We start from the raw sequence: 27,989 nt of genomic DNA, 5'->3' as shown, positions 1-27,989 counted from the left end.
TGATGTTATTCCCATTATTTTGAGACTTTGAGAGACTTGGGGCCATATTTATACTTTTTTGCGTAAAATAAATTAGCGCCGGCTAACGCCATTCTGAAGCGCCATGCGGGCGCCGTATTTATTCAATGACGTTAGCCGGCGTTAGCCGCCGGCGCTGCCTGGTGTGCGTGAAAAAAAACGACGTACACCAGGCAGCGCCGGCGTAGGGGGATATGGAGCTTGGGCGCCCAAAAATGGGGCAAGTCAGGCTGAGGCAAATTTTTCGCCTCAACCCGATTTGCGCCATTTTTTTCGACTCCCAACCCCCATAGAAATGACTCCTGTCTTAGCAAAGACAGGAGTCATGCCCCCTTGCCCAATGGCCATGCCCAGGGTCTTCTGTCCCCTGGGCATGGCCATTGGGTATAGTGGCATGTAGGGGGGCACAAATCAGGCCCCCCTATGCCACAAAAAAAAAAAAAAACACTTACCTAAACTTACCTTAATGTCCCTGGGATGGGTCCCTCCAGCCTTGGGTGTCCTCCTGGGGTGGGCAAGGGTGACAGGGGGTGTCCCTGGGGGCATGGGAGGGCACCTCTGGGCTCCTTCAGAGCCCACAGGTCCCTTAACGCCTGCCTTTTGCAGGCGCTAATAAACGGCGCAAAAGCGGCCGTACGTCATTTTTTTTGACCCGCCCACTCTGTAAATACGGCGCACATGCCTCGGAGTCACTTTTTTCGACGGGAACGCCTACCTTGCATATCATTAACGCAAAGTAGGTGTCCACGCTAAAAAATGACGCAAACTCCATGGACTTTGGCGCTAGACGCGTCTAACGCCAAAGTATAAATATGGAGTTAGTTTTGCGTTGGAATTGCGTAAAAAAAAAAGACGCAATTCCGGCGCAAACAGAGTATAAATATGCCCCTTGGTGAGCCTTGTGAGATATTGCATAACGCACCCGAGTAGTAAACTTCACAGACTCGTGGTGCGGTTGTTAATTGATGGTATTCTGATTGTGTCACTGCATTCTGTTGTCATGAATGTTGTCCCATAGATTGGGCGTACTGAGGCATATCACAAAGGGGTCTCAAACCATAGGAATCAATGTAGATTTGTATGTATGTATCCCCTTATACATTTGAACCAAGAGAATAGTTACGAGAACTATATGACTTCTAAGCATGAAACCGGTTTCTCATTTTTATGCACTTGTTCAGTGGATCGTTAGATGAGAACAATCAACTCAGTCCTTCTGTGAAGAGAGTTGTTTATGCAGAGCGAACGTCTGTACAAGGTCATTAATGTGTGAGTGTTCTTGACAGTATTGCTAGGGCCAAATCCACTCCCCTGAGAACAAGTGCAACCTAATGCGAAATTTCCTAGCTATCGTGAAGGAAAGTTTCAATTATATTAAGGACACGGAGGCGAGGATTATGCAGATCTTTCTTCACTTTTATTAAACAGCAAGTTCAAAGTTAAACAAAGAATACACAAAAAAACTACAAGTTCCATGAGGCCGCCGCCATGGTAACCAGTGTCCAATGAGGATCTGCTCCCAATGCCGGTATAAATATCCCCGAGTGCGTCATTCGTCCTCGACTTCACTGCGAAAGGAATCCTAGAAGTCTCAATTGGTTGCAGTTTCGGATCCTATGAAAAAAATTACTCATTAAAAAACTGAAAATGAGATGGCGAATGTTGAACTCAAGCAACAAAAAACTGAACAGTTCTTACGAATCTCAGATATTTGAATCGGAAAGAATACAGTTATAATAGTAACTAACTCAACTTAATGTTAACTAGAAATTTGTTTAAGAAAACAAATAAATAAGAGCATTAACGCAAGCATACCACGGTAATACGAAGTTAAAATTCTTCGGGTGGGAAAACTCGTGAGTAGTGTTGGGTGGGATAATCCTCACCTCCGTGTCCTTAATAGAATTGAAACTTTCCTTCACGATAGCTAGGAAATTTTGCATTCTATGTCAGGACCGGAGGCGAGGATTATGCAAGTTCAAAGCTTACCCACCACCAAGTAGACTGCTTCATGAATTGGTTTAAAATAAAACTTTTTAAAAGTAGATTCAGAAGACCAATCAGCCACATGCATAATGGCCTCTAATCTACCCCCCACTTGAATGGCTTTTGAAGCCATGGCCGCCGAGCAGAGTGAGCGCCAAACACCTGAATATTGATACCTGCTTCGGTTAATATCCATCTGATCCACCTGGCAATGGAAGGAGAGGAAACTGCCTTAAACTGTTTCTTTAAGGAAACCAACAATTGATTTTCACCTGGAGGTCTAAGTTCCACTGTCACCTCTTCATAGGCTTTGAGACACCTTATCACACATAATTTTGGGGAATTAGGAAAAGCTGGATAGGATACTGACCTGGTATTATTCTTCGTTCTCCTTGATATAGTAAAAGTGACTCCTTCTGGAGTAAACACTCCAGCCGATATATCCAGGGCTCTGACATCTGACACCTCTTACATGAGATGAGGCACAAAAGCATGGCCAGCTTGGCCGACAACTCTTTCCTTGACAGATACTGATTATCCTGCCACGAGGATAATAGATTAAGAACTAGGTTTATATCCCAGAGCTCTGCATACCTGGGTTGTGGAGGTCTGGAGAGTCTAATACCCTTGAGAACTTTACATATCCAAGGATGTTCACCGATCGGGCGGTTATCAAGAGGGGGATGACCCGCCGAAATAGCTGATCGAAAAGAATTGATTGTACAATAAGCCTGGCCAGACTCAGCTAATTCTGCAAGGAAATTGATGATGTTGGTAATACTGGCCCCCATGGGTTCGCAATGTTTGCCCACACACCAACGAGACCATCTATTCCACGCTGATCTATATCGTTTGCATGTTCCAGGAGCCCAGGCCTGTGCAATGAACTTTTTAGCTTCTTGCGAAAGTCGGCAGTCCTGCCAGCGAGACCTGAAATCTTCCATGCCATGAGAATTAGATGGCCTTGAAGGACCAGGGGATGAGAAAGGCCTGACGGGTCCTGGAGAATCGAGAGAAAGACTGGGAGACGAATAGGTAACTCGCAAGAGAGTTCCAGCAGAGTCGGAAACCACGCTTGGGACCTCCACCAGGGGGTTATCAGGACCACTGTTGCTTCCTGACAGCGAACCTGAGCTGCAACCCGTGGGATAAGAAGGAAGGGGGAAAAAGCATACCCCTGAAGTTGCCCCCAGTTCTGGAGAAACGCATCCACTGCTGCAGCTCCCGGATCCGGGCGCCAACCGAAGTATAGGGGTAGATGGGCATTCCACCTGGATGCAAAGAGGTCCACTGAGCAAGGACCCCAACGAGCCATGATCGCCCGAAATATCGATTGATCCAGTTGCCAGTCGCTGGAATCCGTGAGAAACCGGGAATTCCAATCTGGCCAGGTATTCTGGGACCCCGGAAGATACTCTGCCGTGACAGAGATCTGATGCTGTAGGCAAAAATGGCAAAAGTCCTTCGCTAGTTCCGCTAGGGCCCTCAATCGTGTCCCCCCCCAACGATTTATGTATTGCACAGCAGACATATTGTCCATCTGCAGTAGCACTACACATGAGATCTTGTCTCTCATCAGAGATCTGATCGCAAAAGACCCCGCCAGGAGTTCCAGACAATTGATATGCATGGTGAGCTCCTGCGGGGTCCAGCGTCCCCCAAACGAGATGTCCCCACATCGTCCTCCCCCCCCGATCCCTGGCGACTGGCGTCCGATTCTATCACCAGGTCTGGGGCGGCCCCGAAAATGGCTCTGCCATTCCACGCTTCCATGTGGTCTAGTCACCAATGTAATTCCGTCTTTGCCTCTTGAGAAAGGGAGATTAGTTTGGAATACGTCACCCCCTGTCGAAGGTGAAAAGCCTTCAGACGTTGAAGGGCTCTGTAGTGGAAGGGGCCGGGAAAAATGGCCTGAATTGAGGAGGATAGCAGGCCACCACTCTGGCTAACTGACGTAGCGGAATCCTGTCGCGCCGAAGGACCTTCTTAGTTCCTTCTTGATCTTGGATATCTTTGGGGTCGGAAGACTGAGGGATGCTGACCGGGAGTCTATGAGGAAACCCAGAAAGACCATCGATTGGGCCGGAATAAGCTCTGACTTTTGTTGGTTGATCAAGAACCCCAGATCCTGCAAAAGAGCAATAGTTGTGTTCATATTGGATAAGAGTTGAGACCTGGATTGATCCATCAGAAGAAGATCGTCCAGATAGATGATGAGACGAATTCCTTGTAACCGCAGTACTTCCACCATGGGCTTGAGGAGTTTGGTAAAGCACCATGGTGCTGAAGAAAGATCGAAGGGGAGAGTGGTGAACTCGAATACTTGATCGTTCCAGAGAAATTGCAGAAATCTGCAGTGGGGAGGAAAGATAGGGACGGTGAGATATGCGTCCTTGAGATCTAGACGAACCATCCAGTCCCCTTGTAAGAGGAGATCGCGGAGCATATGAATACCTTCCATTTTGAAATGCCTGTATACTACCCATTCGTTGAATGCCCGGAGATTGATAACAGGCCGAAAACCCTTGTCCTTCTTTTCTACCACGAAGATGTTGCTTACAAAACCTCTGGGATGAAAAGACGCAAAGGATATGGCATTCTTGTGAAGGAGAGCCTGAACTTCTAAATTTATGATATTGGAATCCGCCGTTGAAAATACTATGGGCGCGGGTAGCGTCTCCTGGGATGGGGTACCCCAGAATTCGATCTGAAAACCGGAAACTGTCTGCAGAACCCAAGCGTCGGAGGTGATGTAACTCCAATTGTTCTTGAAAAAACATAATCTCCCTCCGAAGTTTTGAGGGGAAAAAGGGATAAGCCTTACCAGAAGGTCCTCCGGGGGCATTAGTTACTCCTTGTGCACTCCTGTTAGCTCTGCCTTTACCCCTGCCTCTGTTGGGGAAGAACGTTCCCTGTCGACCATCCCGCCAACCGTTGTTCTGGAAGGTACCGGGGCCTTGTTGGTACTGGCGGCCGGAAGAGCGACCCCTGCCTCATCCGGCCCGCCAAAAACCTTATTTGGGAAGATCTTTTTGATTGATGACTGGGCCTTGTCGAGAGCAGAAAAAGTGGCAACGAATTTTCCCAATTCCTTAACAAAAGGGTCGCCAAATAAATTGCCTTGGGCAATAGCCCCTGCCTCTGAGTTAGAAAGCTCCCCTAATTTGGGGTCCATTTTGATGAGCAAAGACCTGCGCCTTTCAGCCGAAATGGCACAGTTTGCATTGTCCAGGAGACAGACAGCTCTTTGGGCCCACCCCGCTACAATGTCTGTCCGAAGGGGTGTGTTTGATTGCTTGGCACGTTCCGCCATTTGAATTATCTGTGTGAGGGGTCCCAACACATAAAGGAGTTTATCCTGGCATGCCCTCCAGTATCGGTCAATCCCCTTCTTGGGGTCCTTAGTGTACTTGGCAAAAAAGGTACACATTTTGGGGTCTATATCAGGCGTGAACGCGACCTTATCCGACAAAGACGGGCGTGGGCATTCCTCCCGTAAACGGACACGCACCTCTTTGTCAAGAGGTTGTCTAATTTTACTGGCGACATATTCTGCCACCTTGTGGTCTGGACGCCACTCCGAGGAACGCGGATGGTAAATCCCATCCGGTTCGAACATATCGGAGTCAGAATCTCCCAGATCAGAAGGATCTGGCATGGCAGCTCCGGCGCGCCAAGGGCAACCGGACTCATCATCCAAAGATGAGGAATCATCATCTGAGTCTCCAGTGATGCCTTTAGGTGACCCAATATCAGGGTTCCATATGTGGTGAAACCTGTCACCAATTGCACTGGGTAGCAAACCCTCCCGGTAAACGCTTATGCGCGCGCACTCTTGGAGAAGGTACATGATAAAAATTCAACATCGTCCAGGTGCCCCGCGTCACGCTTGCGTGATTTCTTGGGGGCCGATAGGGTAGAGTTTCCACCCTAGGCTCCCGTCACGCCAAACATGCCCGTCCCTTTGGACACCAGTTCTGTGAGCCTGGCCACGCTTTCTGTAAGAGGTTCAAGGGCGTGAGAAATAGCCTGCGAGAACAGGGCATCCACCCCAGGGGGAAGGGTACGGTGAGAGGGTCCCTCACCTGGGGACATGTTAGCAAAAGGCTCATGGTCCTGAGAGGACTGCATCCTGAGACTCAGAGAAATTTATTTGTGACAGAGAACACCCAATAAAATTATACAAAGGGTATTCCCTACCCCCTCTGTCAAAATAAAGAGGCAGCAATTGCTGGAATAAAGTCTTCCCAAAGGGGTCAAATCTTACCAAACGGTGTCACACGGTAGGTAAACAAAGCACAAAAGAAAAAAATGCCAAATATAGAGAAATAAACTGAGCGCAGAGTGTAGAAAACACACAAGCGCTCAACGCGCGTTAAAATGCATGCGCGCGCCCTCTGTCGGGCCCGACGTGTCTCCACAATAAAAATAAAAGCGCTCGGGCGGAACGCCTCCCGCGCTGGAGACACGCTCTTAGCAACACCTGTTGCTACAACAGAATAAGCCTGAGGAGAAACGTGCGTTTCAAGCAATAAACATACATTATCCAAAATACAAGCGTAATAACTGGGAGGCAGAGAGGCACTTATCTGACTGAAGCAGTGAAGAAAGAGGACGAATGACACACTCGGGGATATTTATACCGGCATTGGGAGCGGATCCTCATTATACACTGGTTACCATGGCGGCGGCCTCATGGAACTTGTAGATTTTTTGTGAATTCTTTGTTTAACTTTGAACTTGCTGTTTAATAAAAAGTGAAGAAAGATCTGCATAATCCTCGCCTCCGGTCCTGACAGAATTGTGTGTTTTTTATTGTTACTCAACTTTTAGACTGAGGGACCACTGCCCCATTGCAGCCTGGAGAGTGGGGAGCTCAGCTGGACCAGGAAACATGGTGTAGCAGTGTATTTTTGTTCTTCTTCCAATTCCCCTTCTCTTTCTGGGCACCTGCTGAGACTCCTGTGCCACCTGGTAGTATCGAGAGGTACCTCGGAAGATTGGGGAAACATTTGTCACCCCTGCATGCGTCCTTCATTTCAGATGAGTGGCCTAAACAGTGACTTCCATGCATAGAGGAAGTCCTCTAAAGTTTGATGTTAGTGAAGTTGCTGAAGCCATTCCCTAAAATAACCTTCCTGGATTAGACAGAGTGCCTGGCAACCTTTATAAATTATGTGTGGATTTATGGGCACCTTTACTTTTTCAGCACCTTAATGCAGCAGCGCAAGGTCATTTTCCCCCTTTTTGGCATAGGCCTGTCATAGAACCTGTCTTTAAAAAAACGAAATCGTGCAGCCTGCTGTTGTCCCATTTCTTTAGTGGATGCTGAAGTGAAGGTTATAGGAATAGTACTGTTAAACCGCCTGAGGGACTGGGCAGAGAAGGGAAACATCATTTCAGATATTCAATATGGTTTTAGGTCAGAGAGAAGTACACATGAGCAAAATCTTAATCTTTATTTAATGATTAATATTAGACCTGTCATCCTTGGCGTGTTCTCCCCTAACTTTTTGCCTCTACTTCCCAGGTTGATGCTGTGTGCTAGATTCTGTTTTTGCTGTTTTTGTTACTCTGGGCACTTTACCACTGCTGACCAGTGCTAAAGTGTGAGTGCTCCCTATGTTAAATTGTAGGTGTGATTGCCTTTTCTTTAATTGACATATCTGATTTACTACTAAGTACCTAGTAAAGTGCACTAGAGGTGACCAGGGCCTGTAAGTCAAATGCTACTAGTGGGCCAGCTGCACTGATTGTGCCACCCACATGAGTAGCCCTTTAAACATGGCTCAAACCTGCCACTGCATTGTCTGGGTGTGCAGTTTTGAAACTGACAATTCGACTTGGCAAGTGTCCCCAATTGCCAAGCCTAACCCTTCCCTTTTTTTACATGCAAGGCACCCCTATGGAAGGCCCGGGGTAGCCCCATGGGCAGGGTGCAGTGTATGTTAAAGGTAGGACATGTATCCGTGTGTTTTTACATGTCCTAACACTGAAATACTGACAAATTCGGTTTTCAGTGTTGCAAGGCCTATCTCTCTAATAGGTTAACATAGGGGCTGCCTTTAAATATCCTTAAAGTGCAGTTTCCCTTTAAAAGCATATAGGAATATGGAGTTTGACGTCTCTGAACTTACAATTTAAAAATATTTATTTTAGTGAAGGTGGTATTTAGATTGTTAGTTTGAACATGCCACTTTTAGAAAGTGGGCATTTTCTTGCTTAAGGCTTTCTGTGACTCTGCTTGTTTGTGGATTCCTTGTCTAGGTCAGTCTGACAGTTGGGCTGTTTGTGCATCTCCACTAGACAGTGACACAAAGGGGCATATTTATACTCTGTTTGCGCCATGTTTGCGTCATTTCGTTTTTACACAAATCTGGCGAAAACTTAACTCCATATTTATATCTTGATGCTAGACCCATCTAGCATCAAAATATTCAAGTTTGCATCATTTTAAGGATGCGTGAAACCGCCTTGCGTCAATGAGATGCAAGGTAGACTTTCTCGTCCATAAAATGACTCAAACACCAGTGCGCCATTTTTACCCACCTGGGCAAAAATGACGCACGGTTGGGATGCGGACCCGAAAAATGAAGCAAAGCCTGACTTGCGTCACATTTTAACGACTGTGTCAGGGCAGGCATTAAAATAAAGCAAGCACACCACTACACACACAAGGAACATCATTGCTCAAGAAGGACGACATGGAGGTGCTACTCATGCAGCATGCCAGATGACGCACAGCACAGGACCAACAGCAGCAGCTATCACCACACCAACGTGGACCCCAAAGGCAAGGCAGAAGGCAGGACAGGGTCTTCAGGACCAGGACAACCCTGCTGGGCCTCAGGGAACAGGATATCATCCGGAGGTACAGACTCAACTGGCAATCCATACAGCAGCTGCTGTGTCAAATTGAGCCACAGAAAACAGCCAGCCTGCAGACACCACACAATATTCCACTGGTGACCAAGCTGCTAGCTCTCCTGCACATGTTAGCAAGTGGCTCATTCCAAACAATGGGTGCCCTGGTTGCTGGGGTATCACAGCCCTCATTCTCCGCCTTCCTTCCCAAGGTCCTTGATGCCATCACCTCCCTCACACCCTGCCACATCAGCTTCCCCAACACACAGCAGAAGCAGCAGGAGACCAAACAGGGATTTTACCAAATAATTGGCTTCTCGCATGTGCTTGGTGCTATTGACTGCACCCATGTCTGGATTGTACCACCTGCTGCAACAGAGCATCTCTACCATAACAGAAAGCACACCCACTCCATAAATCTGCAGGCCATAGTTGATCACCAGGGATTGTTTACCAACATCTTGGCCAAGTATCCTGGGAGTGTACATGATTCCTTCATCTTTGTCCACAGCACCATCAATTGGCACTTCCTGGAAGGATGATATGGCAATGGCCTTCTTGTCGGTAAGTCCATAATCCTAACTATATCCACATGGCACAGCTACCCTGCAGGACACACAATACATACACCAATACACTGACACGTGGGCAGGAAGACACTGATGTGTGACATGGGTAGTTATGTTGGACACCCTGACACAATGGGATACACACCTATGGACAAATGACGGCTGCCAATGACAATAGATGCCACTCTAGAGCTACAAGGGACCAATGTCAAAGCACACAGTGACAATGACATGGCCTGCACTGGAAGTACAACTTGGAAGATGAACCATTTATTATTACATTAGGCCACATAGTCAATCCCACACCCTCCCAAACAATAGGTATTGTGGAAGGGGTGTGCAATGTGTGTTTTTGCAGGTCAAACACCATGAGACACATAGCATGATGATGCTCACTTACATGCAGGTGACGTTGAAATACTGAGGCAGTCCCAACATCACACATCACTCCTGGGGTGATGTTGCCAGGTAGCAATAAGGAAGTGGACTGTGCTATAAACATATATTGTGGTGCCATTAATGCAAACTGCTCACTGCCGTACACACTGAAAGAGACAATTCTCCATCCAAATAACAGATGTACAGGGAGATGGCCCTTCCTGCATAGATACCTCCACAAGGTAGTTAGCCAGGTTACCTGGAGCAAGTTCTGTAGTGTAGGTACATGGTTGCACATGAGCCACACAGAGGCAGAGGGAACCACAAAGGTCTACATAGAACCAAGTCACACATGGGACAGTTGTGCATTGTCAATACTGAACACCTCCGTGCTGCCAACTTAGAGAGATGCATTGGGCATTGTCACCAAGCCTAATCAAAGGGCCTCACTTCTGGTTTTCATCTGCAATGACATATGTGTAACTAGATGGGATGTCCAGGCCATGTAGTGAAACCATGGCACTATCCACATTGGAATCTATTGTGTCCCCTCCAGTGGAAGCACACTAAAACATGTAGCTCACTACACAAAGCATGAGAGATACACACTGAACTGCAGTTTGGAAACTAAACCATAGATATCAGCTCAATGAGCTAAACACAAGTTGTCAAGTCAAACAACCCAATGCATAAAGTCCCCCACAGAAGCCTAGGATCTCACACAATGCCACAAACACATATGAGTCACAGGCGACACAAGATATCAACTGCCATGCTACATGACATTCAGAGTGCAGGCAACAACAAAATACTTACTCCTATTTTCTTTTTCATGCTGATCAGGGTTATGGGATCCAGCCATGAATCATGACCCCATTTCCCAACCCAAGCACAGCAGCAGAGCATGCCTATAATGAGGCACATTGGAGGACACGCACCATTGTTGAACGGACCTTTGGCATCCTGAAGTCCAGATTGAGGTGCCTGGACATCACCGGAGGCAGCCTCCTATATTCCCCAGAAATGGTCTGCAAGATCATATTGACTTGTGCCATCCTGCACAACATTTGTGTTAGGAGGAACATCCCCCTATTTGAACCCGAACAAGAACTGCCTGAGGAGGAGGAGGAGGAGGATGGTGCCAGGGAAAATGAGGGGGAACATCTAAACACAGCTGCAGGAATGCGTCGTAGACAGCAGATAGTTCAAAACTTTTTTCAAAAATAGTCACTATAAACAAATTGTTATGATGTGTAATTAAACACCTCACTTTATCACTCAATCCTGCTCTGGGTACTTTTGTATGCATCACATGTTCTTCAGGAATGTGAGTATTACCTCAAGGAGTATGTCACAAAGACAAATTTGACTACTTCCGATGCAACATCACATGTGATGCATTTGATTGACCAGCAAACATCACACACAGTTTTTAACAAAAACATCTTTTCAATTTCACATATGAAGGGCGAAATCATAGGACCACAGCATATGACAGACATCCACGTTGCCAACATGGTCTACTGTAGCACATGACACACAACTATAACATCTTCAATCATAAGGTAAATAAGCGCATCATACATGAGGCAGTGGATGTGAAATATCATTTGTAACAGGATTTGCTATCTCTGCAAGGAGCTTGTGTGGCAAGAGGTGCATCAATCCTGAAAATGGATAGCATGAGTGTCCCAGGGATGACAAGCAATGGTCACAACACATGCCCTGCTCAGTCCATCCCTGGTAATAAGTCCTGCCACTGACATGAGTTAAGTCTCTGCCCTCCCTTCTCTAAGGGGCGCTGTAAATGGACTATCTGTACCCTGGGAATTATCATTGACACTCACCCAGACTCCCATTCTGACTCCTGTTTGCTTCCATTTTCCATATGGCACGCTATAGAACAACTACATTAGCCTGCATGGACTTCAGGTCCCATAATGCACTGCCTGGTAGTCGGTAAGACCTGTAATCTTCTGTCCATAGCTTCCTATGGGAAAAGTCTGGTTGTCCCCTTATAGTGGATTCTCTCTTCCAGGACTTGTGAGAGACTGAAGCTGCACACACCTGTGAGCTCTCTCGTACAGCCCAGCCATGTGACGCTGCTCTGGCCTTTCTGCTGTCTGTAACTGCTCGGAAGCTGCCATTTTCTGAAGCTCCTCGTCGTGTATTGGAGTACAATTCATTTGTGTACCAGAGCCCTTGTTGGATTGTGTTACAGTTCTGATTACGCCAGAAACTGCTCTCTGTTTGCACAGTGGTGTTCCTGCTTGTTCCCGTCAGACTCTGCTCCCTGTTTTTCAGCCTTGTTCATGTTGGTTCCTGACACAGCCTGCTTCCTGTTAGCCAGATTTGTTCCAGTCATTGCGTCAACCAGAGACTGTTCCCTGTGCCTGCATTTGCCTCCTACTTGGTTCTTTTGCCCTCCGTTTCCTCTTGGGGTATTGTGTCTGGTAAGTGTACTATGAGTCCTCAACTGTACAGAATTGTTTAATTTTGTATTTGTTCTGGCACCTGGTTTCCAGGAGGCTAATCCAGCCCCCTTCCTTTATCTAGTTTTGCATGTATTCATTAGTGCCTAACAGTGACTGTGTGCTATTGCTGTATTTCTGGATTTGTTACTGTGTCTCCAGCCTGGGAAACAAGGGTTAGTCTTGTGTATGTAAGGACAATCCATGTTTGTGCCATGAGGGTCCAGACAAAGATTCACTTCTGCTGCCACCTTTCGATGGGTGTTGTGTGGTGACTAGCTATGAGATTAATCTGCACAGAGGCACTGATGTTTCCTGTTGCTGTGGGAAGTTCTGAGCCCTACCCTGTGTACAAACGTAGTGATGAGTCCTGCGTGTTTGTCCATTACTGACCTGTTACATATTTGTCCACACTAAGGTTGCTCTGTATTCACTCTTCTGTATTATCTGCCGTACCATAGCTGCCCTATCCCTTTGTATGCCTTTAGCTGATCTTCTGCTTTAGGATAAATCTGCCTTGAAAAATACTCTGTGAACTCAAGGGTTGCCCCAACAGACTCCTGACTAGACCTGCACAAAACTGTAACACCATGGAGCCCAATACTGACACAGGGTACACATGCCTACACACTTGAACTGGACACTTTGTACAACGCATCTCTGAAAATATGTGAACACATGCAGCCAGGGCTCCAGGTCCACCACAGCCACAGGAGGAACATAGGTAATTTACCTTAGTCAAACTGATGTGTACATAACAATTTTGAAATTGGAATTGAGGCTCTATATCGCAAACACTGTACCTACCAAACATGTATAAATGCCCGACATATGGGTAGTTTACACACAAGTCACCATGAAGTTGTAGCCAACAATTAATGACATGTGAGGGGGTAACATATCCGACATAGCCCTCCTCAGCCATCCTCGATCTTCTCTGTGTATTGTTTGTTGTGGGAAATGTAATGTCCCAAAGTCAAACAACTACACACAGCAAATGAATCAACACATTTAACAAACACATATCATGACTGTTATACGTCATTGATTGCCATCTGATGTTGATACCCATTTATAACAGATTCACACATGAACATTACGCCAAATGTATTGCTTGCCATTCCATCAGAAGCAAACGTATAGTTGTAACAGTCAATTCACACACAGAACACAAAGGACATGATTTATACTTTTGTAGTGCAGCCATGCTGTCATTTATTGACGCGCAATCAGCGTAAACTTACAAATTCCATTTAAAGTTCTTAACTTTGTGCTGCTTTTGCGTCAGAAAAAAAGGGAAATCTTGCGTAAAGATAGTAGAAATGTGGGCCGCAGTTGCATGGTCTATCACATGTGGCCAAACACTAGAACACTCACTGCAGGCCAAACCTTCCTGTCTTTGTCTACATACAGGCTGCATGCATGTTAAATAATTAAAAATCACGTAAACACAGTTTGAGTCCGAAATTTTGACAAAATGTGTCAAAATAACACGCAAACCCACACTAAACATCAATGGGTCCCTAGCTTTAATTGCACCAGAGCACCCCACGCATGCAGATATCCATAACAATAGTAGTTTCACAGTAATGTGTAGTATTTTACTGCGCATGTAGGTTATGTGTCGAATATATTCACACAAGCTACGTATACATCAAAAAAATATATGCAAGACAAAAATGGGGTGCAAAGGGGACAGGAAGTAATGTAATAGGAAATCCTGTTTACAGACATGGTATAGTGGGTGTACTTTCACTTTCACTTTGCAGTCTGTGATTTTTCTGGACTGTGTGGCTGTGTGTTGGTGTAGCTCTCTTGTGGATTGTGTATATTGTATCTTGTGTGGTCTATCTTTTGTCTTTTGGTGTATCCTTATTGTATATTGTACCTGTGTAAGGGCCTCAGGATATGGTGTGTAATTGCAGGCCAATCTCATTGCTTGATAGTGTTGGAATTTTTTTTGCCAAATTGATTCAGTCGCGACTAGACCAATGGCTAGAGAATAGAGATTTATTATCAACACATGAAGCTGGTTTTAAGAGAGGCCAAAGCACAACAGATCAACTTTTTAAGTTGCACATGATCTGCGCTAAATACGTCGCCCTAAAAGATTGTCCATTATATCTGGTCTTTGTGGATCTTCAAATAGCTTTTGACAGCGTAAATCGCCAAACATTATGGCAGTTATTGTCAGAAATGGGAATACAGGGAAACATTTTAAGGCTATTAATTCTACTGCATACAGGAAACACTGCCAGGGTCAGATATAGTACGAGAAATGATTATACAGCAGAAATTCCGATCCAGCGAGGTGTAAAACAAGGCTGCGTTCTGGCTCCAACCTTATTTAATTGCTACATAAACAAAGTAAGTCAAGACCTGAGGAAATTAAATCTGGATGTGGCAAAACTAGTCAATGAAAGTATACCTATCCTGCTTTTTGCTGATGACGCTGTATTACTGGGAAGAACGGAGATAGCAATGCATCGACTACTTAGTGGTTTTGAATCATTTTGTACCTCAAGGAGTATGGTAATTAATGAGGGGAAAACAAAGTTTATGATTCTTAACCAAAAACAGAAGATGCAATCGACTTTTAGGGTAAACAACAAGCCTTTGGCCCGAGTGGCTACTTATGACTGCCTGGGCTGCAGACTGGACGAAAAACTGACATGGAAACCGCAAATTTATAAAACTAACATCTCCTTGGTCCAACAAGCTGGAGCGGTACTCAGATTCGCAAAAGGTACAGGCAATCATTCTGTGAGTTCTGCACTGCTTGCATATAAAACAAAAGCAAGGGCTGCAGCACTATATGGCGCAGAGATTTGGGGATTTAGAAAGACTCCATCAATACAAGTAACCGAGAATACATTTTTTCGCCGATTACTTTGTTTAGGCAATGCCACACCAATGAACGCAATAAGAATTGATCTACAAATGAGAAAGGTTGAGGACTACATTGCATTGGCTCCAATAAGATACTGGATCCGTATTTGGGCAAAAGAGGAACTCAAACCATATAGAGATGTACTCATGGACATCATGAAGCTACAAAGTCATCGGAAATTGACCTGGTTCAAACACATCTCAACCATCCTGGCTGCTATCGGCCAGGAAGATCTCTGGCTCCATCCAGGAAAAATGCACTGATGTAAGTCCCTCACACAAACAAGGCACAAAAAGCCTAGTTTATCTGTCATAAAAAAGGCATACTGGGACCAAAAGACTCAGAGCATGTGTGAGACACTTAGCCCTTTATTTAAGCGTTACATTTTGTTTAATCAAGAGCTCAAACCAGCTTTTTTCTAGATAGTATTTATCCGGAAGGAAAAAGGGCTCTCTATTTTAAATTCCGTATGGGCACACTACCAGTGATGGTGGTGACCAATAGATGGCAACCCGTCTCTCCGGGCAGATTAGAATGTTGTCCCTGTCTTCATGGTGGCCAAGAAACACTATCCCACTTCCTTTTATTATGTCACTTCCCGCTCAAACTCCGCAAATTGTATTTATGTCCACTTTTTAGATCATACGGAGTCAAGAAGTGCAAAGAGGCGGAAGTGTTATGTATGCGATCAGACGAGAAACATATTGTGACAAAGGTCTCAACTTACATACTGGAAGCTTGGAAGTTACGTCTATCAATGCACCTGCAGCTGGCACAAGTATAATTGCTTGTGTTGTCCCATAGCTGCTATCAGCTTGGGAAACCGGTGCAGGTTGCTGTAAACTGGGGCCAGGTCCTGGGTCACCATTAAACTGATGGTTGGCACCGTAAGGTCCCAAATGATTAGTGCCAGAACAAGATATCTAAATTTTAGATTTATAATGTCTTTTTAGAATAAGTCAAGAGTGTTATGTAAATTATGGTTATAGATCACGTTTTATGACAATGCAGGGTAAATTGGGTACATTTTGGCACACGTTAAACCAAAGATTCAAGTACAGTTTTTTTATTGAGACATTTTATTTAACGTGATTTTTTACAGAGTATGATGGATTGGTATTTATTGTGTGTAATTGTTATGGCCGGATAGGCTGACTACAAATAAATAAATGGTAATGGTATTTTATTGTTGTCTGAATTGTATTTGTACTGTCAGTGTCTGTTTGGGGGTTAGATTAGTTGGGTTAGTTGGGGTCTGTAATTTGGGTTTGAAAGTTTCCTTTTTCAAATTTATTTTCCTTTATTTTTTATTTTCTTGTTGAAATACTGTAACCATGTGGGGAAGGGTGAGGTTGAGCCGCATCGGTGAGGAGGAGCTTGGGGCATTTGTGTAGCTGGTGTACTACTTTCTTCCAATTATGCTGGAGGGAGGGGGCTCTGTGAAACAGGGGTATTACATGGAGGCAAGGTGGCTACGTTGGATGAAGGTGCTCTTCCACCTGAAACGAGTCTTCAATACATCCTTGAACGAGCACCAGCTGAAGCATCGCTGGGCTGACCTACTGGCACGGGAACAGGACCTGCTGAGCACCTGGGTGTGTTGATCTGTGGCCCTGTTGGTGAGTATCACATTGACAAATGTGTACAGTAGAATGATCCTGAGTGACAGTAGCAGATGTCTTGATGTGCTGCATGCAATGTTTGTGGCCATGTGGAATGCAAGTTGAACAAACTATTAGTGTACCTGTACTGAGGTGTATTACACATGTTTGTACATGTTAACAATGCAGTCCATAGTTTCGTTGAGCCATGTCCGACTATTATTCAGGGCCATATGTACCAAGCTATTTATAACTTTCACAAATGGCATAGTTCACTGAATTTTTGTGTTTACGTCAGGACAAATATTCATTCAAATGCACAACCCAAAATTTGCCATTCTGCTATTACATTGCACAATCACAGAACAGGGTTTTCTAGTGGTATTTAGGAATAGGCATTCCTATCCTATTATCGAGTCGCAGGCGGCTATTTGTTTTTTTCTTGGGCACAAATTCTTGCACTAAGCAATTCCAGTTACCATCCGTTTCAAGTTAGTGCTAACCCACTTGCAAAAGGGGAGGGGTCCCCAATGGATCGCTTCCTCTTTGTGAATGCATGCCTAAAAATAAATTCTGAGCAGGAAGTTGTGCCACGGACCACTGACTGCTTCCAAATTTTCTTTTCTGTAATAAAATAGGTTTTTAAAATACTTTCTGTTCACCCCTGCTGAAATAAGGCTGCAATTAAACGAATATTTACATCCCAATATGAAAGCAGTCACAGACATGGTGGTCTGCTGAGCCCAGCAAGCCAGAATCCCTGTGAGTGCTGCCATTCCCAAGGGGTTTGCAAAATGAGACCTACCTCATCATTATTCAAGAGGTAGGTCATTTGCGACCCCATTTTTGAATTGCTAACAGTGTCATTTTGAGTGTTCCACCTCTTATCATCCAACTTGTTAATTGCTAGTTGCTAAGTCTTGCAATGTGTACATCACAAAACCTGATATAGGTACATATGGCCCTGAGTGACACATTTCAGGTGCAATGACTACACCTGTGCCTATGCATTCTGTCAATGATGATCAGCTAAGACACTGTCAGCATACCATATTTCATAGTTTTGGGACAGCAAATTGGGCTATCCATGTTTAGCGCTACATTGTCATCATTACACACACACACATGATCCCTGCCATCATGTTGGCATAGGGGGCATATACGGCTTAGGGGACACTGCCAATGGGGCATTTGTTCCCTACGTACAACTGTGCCACATCTGTTATGGACAACTGAATGCACGATAATTGCTGACTAAAAATTGACCCACATGTCCATCACACAGTTAATCATTGTCCCTTGATGCACAAGCCACAATACCTGAGTCAATTGTAGTGCAGTGCACCAGGGAAGTGCCATTGCAATTGTCACCCAATTACAAATCATGATATGAAGTACCATCTGAAATGGATTAGCCACAAAACTTTGTAGTCAGGTTTAGCACCACATGATTGTTAGGCCCAGTGCATTTGTGCATATGTGTGTCCATCACTCACTGGAGTGTCAGTGTCAATGCAATTTTGCAGTGGTATGTCTATTGGAGTGTCTACATGCCAGATCGGCAGCTGACTCATAAAATGTCATACACTGTGATACGTTGTCCACATGTTTGTACAGTGATCAGACATTGAGCATTTATCTCCTTTCAAGGACTTACAGGTCGACTGGCCCCCTATACCATCGGGGAAGTGGCTTGATTATAAATTTCCTAACTTTGCGATGCTTTTGCGTCAGAAAAACAGGGAAATTCTGCACAAAGATAGTAGAAATGTGGGAGGCAGTTGCATAGTCTACCACATGTGGCCAAACCCTAGAACACACACTGCAGGCCATACCATCCTATCTTCATCTAGATACAGGCTGCATGCATGTTAAATAATTAAAAATCATGCAAACACATTTTGAGTCGGAAATTTTTAGGCAAATGCATCGAAAAAACACACAAATGCATACTAAACATCAATGGGTCCCTAGCGTTATTTCCACTGGCGCACCCCACGCATGCAGATATCCATAAAATAGTAGTTTCCCTGTAATGCGTGGTATTTTGCTGCACATGTAGGTCATGCATCGAATATATTCATGCAATCTACGTATGTGTCAAAAAAATTCACAGAAGACGGAAAACGGGGCGCAAAGGGGACAGAAAGTGATGTAATAGGAAATCCTGTTTACAGATATCGTACAATGGGTGTACTTTTACGTTTACTTTGCAGTCTGTAATTTTTCTGGACTGTGTGGCTGTACTTTGGTGTTGCTCTCCTGTGGATTGTGTATATTGTATCTTGTGTGGTCTATCTTTTGTCTTTTGGTGTATCCTTCTTGTATATTGTACCTGTGTAAGTGTTTTTGTGTATTTTATTGTTGTCTGAATTGTATTTGTACTGTCAGGTGTCTGTTTGGGATTAGATTAGTTGGGTTAGTTGGGGTCTGTAATTTGGGTTTGTAAATTTTCTATTTTAAAATTTATTTTCCTCTATTTTCTTTTTGAAATACTGTACTGTACAATGTTGGGAAGGGCTTGGCTGAGCCACGTGGGTGAGGAGGAGCTTGGGGCATTTGTGTGGCTGGTGTGCCACTTTTTTCTAACTATGCTGGAGGCAGGGGACCGTGTGATACAGGGGTATCACACAGAGGCAAAGCGGCTGCATTGGGCGAAGGTGCTCTTCCACCTGAAACGAGTCTTCAACACCTCTCGGAACGAGCACCAGGTGAAGCATCGCTGGGCTGACCAAGTGGCATGAGAACAGGACATGCTGGACAACCTGGGTGTGGTGATCAGTGGCCCCACTGGTGAGTATCACATTGACAAATATGTGCAGTAGAATGCTCCTGAGTGTCAGCAGCAGATGTCTTGACGTGCTGCATGCAATGTGTGTGGCCATGTGGAATGCAAGTTGAACAAACTGTTGGTGTAGCAGTACTGAGATGAATTACACATGTTTCTACATGTTAACAATGCAGTCCATAGTTTCGTTGAGCCATGTCCGACTATTATTCAGGGCCATATGTTTAGCGCTACATTGTCATCATTACACATACACCCACATGATCCCTGCCATCATGTTGGCATAGGGGGCATATACGGCTTAGGGGACACTGCCACGGGGCATTTGTTACCCTTATACAACTGTGCCACATCTGTTATGGACCACTGAATGCACGATAATTGCTAATTGAAAATTGACCCACATGTCAATCACACAGTTAATCATTGTCCCTGGATGCACAAGCCACAATACCTGAGTCACTTGTATTGCAGTGCACCAGGGAAGTGCCATTGCAATGGTCACCCAATTACAAATCATGACATGGAGTACCATCTGAAATGGATTAGCCGCAAAACTTTGTAGTCAGGTTTAGCACCACATGATTGTTAAGCCCAGTGCAGGTGTGCATATGTGTGTACTTCACTCACTGGAGTGTCAGTGTCAATGCAATTTTGCAGTGGTATGTCTGTTGGAGTGTCTACATGCCGGATCAGCGGCTCACTCATAAAATATCACACACTGTGATATGTTGTCCACACTTTTGTACAGTGATCAGACATTGAGTATATATCTCCTTTCCATGTCTTACAGGTGGACCGGCCCCCTATACAATCAGGGAAGTGGCTCGATTTGAGGACCCAGACGTATCCAGTAAGTGTGAAAATGTCCAGTGTAGTGATTGCAGCTGTTGTGTGATTGACTCTTGTGTGCTGGACTCATTGCAAGATATGATGAGCTGTCATGTGATCTGAAATATGACTTGACTGAAGGTTGACATGCGAGGATTAGACATTCACATGCAGAGAGTCATATCTTGGGAGTTTTGTGCTGGGCAATAGGCAGCAGCTTGTGAACAAGGTGATTGGTAGCCACATGTAGGCCCACATTTGATTTGGAGGTGGTCCAGTGTCAGAATATTGACAGGAAGTCATACCATCATTTACACAAGACAGTGGTACATCAGTTTTCCACACATAATTGCGCATCCCGGTATTGTAATATACATGTAGGACTGTATGGGTGACTGTCCTCCAGCATCTAGCCCCAAATGTTGTACTCCATTTACGTGGCACTTATGTGGTATGTTATAGGCGTGCATGCAGGTCAAGGCCGGGTGTGTGCTTGCATCAATGTGGGTGATTTTGGAAATGTGTTGGCAGATCAGATGTTGATGGTTGTCCACAAAGGAAACATGAATGTAGATGTGATTGACCAATGGATACCTCACTCCTAGTTGGCAGGCCTCCTCACATGTGTTCCACTCACTAAATCCATGTACAGCTGGACATGGCTTCGTGGTTGTCCTTGACAGTTGTGATGATGTATTGCATGCCCACAGGGGCTGGGGAGAACATATATGTAGGCAGGTGTGATGGTCACAGTGTAGATGACGAACATCTAATTCAACACATGCATGTGTCCCAAACAGTACTGACCCCTTATGATTAGCAACTGCATACCATCCTGCCAATTACATATACAAATCACAGGTCCTGTGTGCCTTGAAGTTGATCAGATGATAGGGATTAGTTGGCCTGGCCCATGTTAAGTACTTGCTGCATTTACATAGTGAAACAGTGCACTACATAAATGCACAGATCACTTTATTTGGTACTCACCTTGTTGTGCTTTTCTGTTAAGTACTTGATGGTTGGGGCACATTGCCATGTCATTCATCAGGGACAATTTATCACCTGTACTGTGATTTGGACTGCATGTGCAATTTGAGGGAGAGTGCTAGATTATCATCTGTACATGCATCACACAATGATGACACTAATGGTTGCCTGTCTCAGTTTTACAGCTGCCAACATGAATGCTGCTAAGAGAAGGGAGTTCCAGAGGCGGGCAGTGAGATACAGGCAAATCCTGGATGTAGAGCCTGGCTTTAGAATGACGGCAAGACGCTATCGTTGGGAGAGAGCCACAGGAGCATGGCGGTCTTTCAGCCAAGGGGGCCCGGCATTGGTCACAACAGGTGTCGCCACCACCACGACTGCAGGCAGTGGCACAGTGGCCACCAGTATATCAGCCCCACCTGCTGCACCCTCAACCTCTGGAGCTACAGCCACAACACCTGCTGCACCTTCACTTCCAGCGCCCCCGACCCTGGCACCTGCAGTAGCAACAATATCAGGGACACAGACCACCACAGCAGCTGCTTTGGACATGACCGCAATCAGGCAGCTACAGAGGGACATGAGAAAGGTCCTGAGGAAAATTTACACTCTCCAGCAGGACGTGGATCGGAATAGCCAGAGGCTAAAATCTATTAAGAAAACTCTGAAGAGGGCAAACCTCTGAATTGATGCATTGCCTCACCCCTAATTCCGTTCCCTCCCTTCTCTTTCCCTATCCTGTTTATTAGTGGGTTTAGTGATAGGTTAGAGTAGGCTAGTAGTTTAGATAGGATAAGTAGGTTGGGGGAGTGGGGGTTATATTATTACATGTTAGTTTGTGGGTGGGTGGTGGTTGAAGTTGGGTCTTTTGTGTATTCTAAAAAAAAAAGAAAAAAATTATAACATTTAAAAAAATACAAAAAAATATATAATTGTTTAATATTAGTTAGTATCTGTTTAGGTTACTATATGTTGACATACATGTGATCTGTCATATAAGTGGGGTGGGGGTAAATGTTTACAGTGTTTAGTTAAATGTGGTAAGTAAGTTTAGCATACGGTAGTTAGGGCCAGTTGTGGGTAATGTCTGGTTAGGATAGGTTAGGTTAGCATAGGTGTGTGACATAGTTTTAAGTTCTCTTTTATACATAGTTATTAAAGTTTTAGGTACTCCTTTACGGCATGTGTCATATGCTTGGGGATCCAGGCCTTTGCATGAGTGTACAGTGCCAAATTTGTGTTGGTCTGTGTATTCCGTCCTGCATCCACATCCCACTCTTGACATGTTAATTCCCACTTCCAAATGAGCTGTAACATTGGCAGCTACAACAAAGCTAGCGCTCTATGCATCTGCCTTCCATTGTTTCCACCACTCAAGGTGACTATGGTTCCCATGTATTGGACAGGTAGATGTGATTTTAAAGCTGTCATCGTTTGGGTCCTGTGTTGTAATCTTGGGCACTGTGGGACATCTGCCTGCAGCCTCATGTTCATGTGAACCCTGATAAACTGAGTGGTGTCAATTTCTGATGAGGTTAAATATACAAAATTCACGCCTATGGATTTTAATTGTACTCCCAGCTGACGTTATTGGCAAAACACTCTTACACAGCCATTCCTGCTGTATGTTGTGGGTGTGGCATGTATGTTTTGAGTCAAATGTCACATACACAATGATTGTCTTGTAGGGGATGTGGCCAACAGTGAGTTTAATCTTGTAGATACCTTGGGCCTGAAATATACTATTTTTCCGCAGCATTTGCCTCATTTTTTAACCTAGCAGCAGCACAAACTTACAAAGGACAATGATATGTTTTAAGTTTGTGCTGCTTTTACTTCAGAAATGAGCAACAGGCAGCACAAATGATTTAAAAATCCTAACCCTTTTGCATAAATATCTGCCCACATTATTTCTGCACTCTGGTATTGACACTCTGTGACCATTAACATGTTACATGCATCACAAATCTCCAGCAAAGTAGATGTGTCGCATTACACAGAGAAAAAGTGGTTGTGTAGGTGCTGTTTATTTTAGAGTGCTGTAGTGCAATATTTACATAGTCCAGGTTTGTGAGCCCACTAGTGTAAAGCATTCTAATGTGACGCAACACAAGTGCAAGCTTAAGGAACATGTAATTTGACACTGCTATTTAGTGTAGAGGAACATGAATTGCCAATTGGGTGGTGAGAGACAATTGCAATCCATAGTGGTAAGGGTAACAGTGTGTGGGTGAAGAGTGCATGTCATCAACTGTAGCAACACTGGCATGTTGTCAAGCACAGGACGAAAGGAAAAACACTGCCCATGTGACATGGGCTTGTGCTACCGGGTACTCCTACGGGTGAAGGTGATCTGTTCCACATCTTCATCTTCTGATGTGTGTGCCATCTCTTCTGCCCTTGGTGGTGGTGGTGGGTTTGAGGGGACAACACACACTTCAGTGGTTGGAGAAGTAGACTGCAAATTCCCGGCAGCTGCCATCTGTGTAACTAGATATGGCATAACTGCAGAAAGGAGGAGCTGCTGATTATTGAGTATAGCAGCAACATCCCTGTGGTAGGCAGCCATGTCTGCCCTGAGGGAGTCCAGCTTGTTGTCATGCATGCAGCTACGAGATTGTGAGGGTAGGTGTTGTTGCAACTCCCTCACATAAGTGGTGAGGTCCCTCACACACTGTTGGACTCCTGCAAGTTGTGATTGGGTGAGTTGTATGGTTGCTGACTGTTCTGCTGATGTCATCATGCACATGCGCATACCCTCAAGGGCCGCCATAGTTTGCATCCCTACCCGCACCTTCTTGTCGGTTCCCGCTGTACTCCCACAACTGTCCTCTCAAAGGGGGTCCCAGTGTCATCAGACTCCTCAGCCGTGTTTGAGCTGGCAGATCATACAATTGAGGTGGTGGGTAGGTCCTCTGGGATGGCTGCTACATGTGTGCTCCTCCTTGCAACTGGAGGTGGTGTCTGGAGGGTTCCCAGGACATCTTGGAGGGTTTCCTGGCTGATGTTGTCAGCTGGTCATCCATGTCATCAGGGTAGACCAGGACAGGCAGATCCACAGGAGAGCCATCATCCTCTGCAATGAGATATTGTACAATTAGGGACATATTTATACTTTTTGACGCAAACCAGCACCCCCTCCTGTGTGTCAAAATGACACGGGAGTATAAATAAGGCGCACAGGCCTTAAAGTCATTTTTTGGACAGGAACGCCTACCTTGCATGTATTTACGCAAGGCGGTTTCCCGCATCCAGAAAATGACGCACACTGCTGACTTTTGACGTTCGCAGGGTCGGGCGTCAAAGTATAAACATGGTGTTAGGTTTGCACCGAATTTGCGTCAAAACGTTTGACGCAAATTCGGCGCAAACAGAGTGTAAATATGCCCCTTAGTGTGTCTGTGTTGTGGCAGTTGTAATGTGGCGTCACTGACTTCACACAGGTGGTACGTCGGAGTCTTGGCTCCCATGCATTGTTCCTGTCATTAATGTTTGCAGTCTCTCAGGCCCATGCCCCACCTGCATGTCACAGGTAATGTGGGCAGTTTGGGGATCTGTCTGCTTCACATCTTCTAGGTGTGGTTTCTGTCCAAATTTTGGTTTGTCACCTTCTTGTCCTAATTAACCCTCTCTCTGCTATCATTAGCATGGTGAGGCCTTGCACTGCTTGTTGGTGTGCTGATGCCACATGCACCACACATACAAATTTGGCCCTGTCCCAGACTATCATCTTTCACATACACCTATACGGTGCTGAGACCTAGCACCATACTATGTATTGCATTTCCATGAAACAATACAGGTGTCACCATTGGTAGTTTCTCATGTTGATGTTTGCGTATGTGTGCTACGTTGCATTGCACTGATGGGCCATGGCAGTGTTCCATTTCCTCTTATGACTATGCAGGTGTGTTTTCCTAGCTACACACATATGTCCTCCTCCTTAATGTAGTTGTCTAAGCACTATGACACCAGAGATGTTGCATGGTAGAATTGCAGTTATTGTGACACAGGCGCCAGGGTAGACTCTGGAATGTGCAGCGTGGGTACGAGATTACTGCTGTGTACTTCGTAATGTATATAACAGTGTCTGATGTTTATTGGGTTTATGGACATGAGCAGTTGACAGGACTTGCACTTGGATAGGGATTGATGGGGATTGATCACATAGTCATACTAATCCCTCATTTTGGGTGTGTTTGTGCCATGGGCACCTAACTGCCATTTCCTATTTGACCAGCACACACAGCACAGGTAGTAGTGGCAAGTGTTGTCAGTGATAAATGCGGCTTGAGCCAATAGCCTAAGACTGGGCTTTGTCCCCTAGCTTACATTCTGACAATACCAGCTGTCCTTTGATAGCACCCCAGTTTTATGTTCTTCCCTACCCCCTGGTCTTCTTTCGCATTTCCAGCAGCCTTGGCATGGCGGTGTACCCCCATGCAAAGGTTGTTGGTATTGTGCTGAGCCCCTGGATGTCCCTGCACAGCCCATGCACCCGTGCCGTGCCCCGCCTCTTTGCCCTTTCCACTGCCTGATTTTCAGGGCTGACATGCATTGTGTAGTAGGTATGTGCCTCCCCCTTTTTGCACTTTACATTTAAGCATTTTCGTCCCCAATGCAACTTACCCTGCATATGTGTTGTTTCCTGATAGTCTCCGCTGTCCTGCGATGCCTGTGACGATCTCCTCCAGGATGACATCTGCAACCATCTCCTCCATCTTGTCTAGGTCCTCTTGCGGTACTGACTCCCACCTCCGTTCTGCAGTGCTGCCTTCCTGTTCCTTGCCATTTTCTCCTTTGTCCTGTGCTTGCAGTCCTGCCAGAGTTTCTAACACTCGGTGACAGTTCTCCTGACCTCTGCCACATTGTTTATGTTGTCCACAATCTGTTGCCAAATTGCCTCTCTCCTCCCAATTGGCAATTTAGAGGAGATGAATAATTGATGCTGGTGCTCCGTCACCTCTCTGACCAGAATTTCATGCTCCTCTGCACTGAAGCGAGACGTCCTCTTCTTCTTGTCTCTCCCCTGCGTCTTGTCTGTGTCCTCCTGGCTGGTTCCTGGTTAATTGGGTCTCCCTGGGGTCTCTCCTGGGATCCATTGTGGGGCTCCTTAGCACTATCTGCTGCGATTGCATCGCTTTTTAAAGCTATTGCGGTGAAAAATGGTGCATATCCGTTTTGCAAAGTTTTCCATCTCGCAAACTGGATTAGAGTTATTTTTCCTGCATTAACGTCGTTTTGCCTAACGACGAGCCACAACGGTTAGCGTGAAAAAAATGACTCTAACCTGTTCTTAGAGCCATCGTGTGTCAAAGTATAAATTTGACTCACAGGTGACGTTAAGAAATGGCATTAGAAAGCATTTTTTTGCGTCAAAAAGTATAAATCTGGCCCAAAGGGTGCTGGGGTGTAGCCTGCATATATTGATGGGCCATCTGGGCTAGAGTGGAAGGAGGAGTGGTCACTCACACCTGGAAGGCCTGTCCCTGCCCTCAGACAATGCAGTCTCCAACTCCCTGGTGTACGTCTGGATCCAGGCGTGGGCAAGGCAGGATCCTGTAAACAACAGAGACTTTTTCTTTGAATGACTGAAATACACACACAGAACACTGTGCGATGAAAATTTTAACGCACCACCTATGGCTGAAAAATGGCATGCCCCTGATTCACAGCTAAAATCGACGCTCCACCTGCATCGCAGCTGGGAGATTGAGGCATCGCGGCTGGAGAAAAGATGAAACACCCACTTGCATCTGCTGATAATGATGCAAACGCCATGCAGTGTGGTTTTCCAACCCTGAATTTCTCACACATTATCACTGGGTGTCAAAAATCAACACAAGCCTACGCGGATCCGAGGTACCCATCTGGAAATCGATGCATCGCTCTCTTGCATGTGAGAAAAATGATGCGTCGCCTACCCGACCGAAGAAGAAATTATGCATGGCTTCACTCGTGAATAAGGAATCGGCACATCACTGACTTTTTTGACGCATGCTCGCCTGTGCTGCTTTATTTCTTACGCAAACCAGGTACTTTGTGTAACAACAACGTTTCCATTGTTTTCTATGGAGCAAAACTCTTAGGGCCATATTTATACTTTTCGACGCACAACTGCGCCAACGCATTTGTGGGTCAAAAAATCTAACGCCAGGCTAACGCCATTCTGAAGCACCATGCGGGCGCCGTATTTATTCAATGACGTTAGCCGGCGTTAGCCGGCGGAGCTGCCTGGTGTGCGTAAAAAAAAATGACTTACACCAGGCAGCGCCGGCGTAGGGGAATATGGAGCTTGGGCGTCAAAAAATGGGGCAAGTCAGGCTGAGGCAAAATTTTCACCTCAACCCGATTTGCGCCATTTTATTTGACTCCCAACCCCCATTGAAATGACTCCTGTCTTAGCAAAGACAGGAGTCATGCCCCCTTTCCCAATGGCCATGCCTAGGGGACTTATGACCCCTGGGCATGGTCATTGGGCATAGTGGCATGTAGGGGGGCACAAATCAGGCCCCCCTATGCCACAAAAAAAATAAAAATAAAATACTTACCTGAACTTACCTTAAGTTCCCTGGGATGGGTCCCTCCATCCTTGGGCGTCCT

The sequence above is a fragment of the Pleurodeles waltl genome, chromosome 3_1 (genome assembly GCF_031143425.1).
Source record: "Pleurodeles waltl isolate 20211129_DDA chromosome 3_1, aPleWal1.hap1.20221129, whole genome shotgun sequence".
NCBI lineage: Eukaryota > Metazoa > Chordata > Amphibia > Caudata > Salamandridae > Pleurodeles > Pleurodeles waltl.
This window is presented reverse-complemented; position numbering follows the sequence as displayed.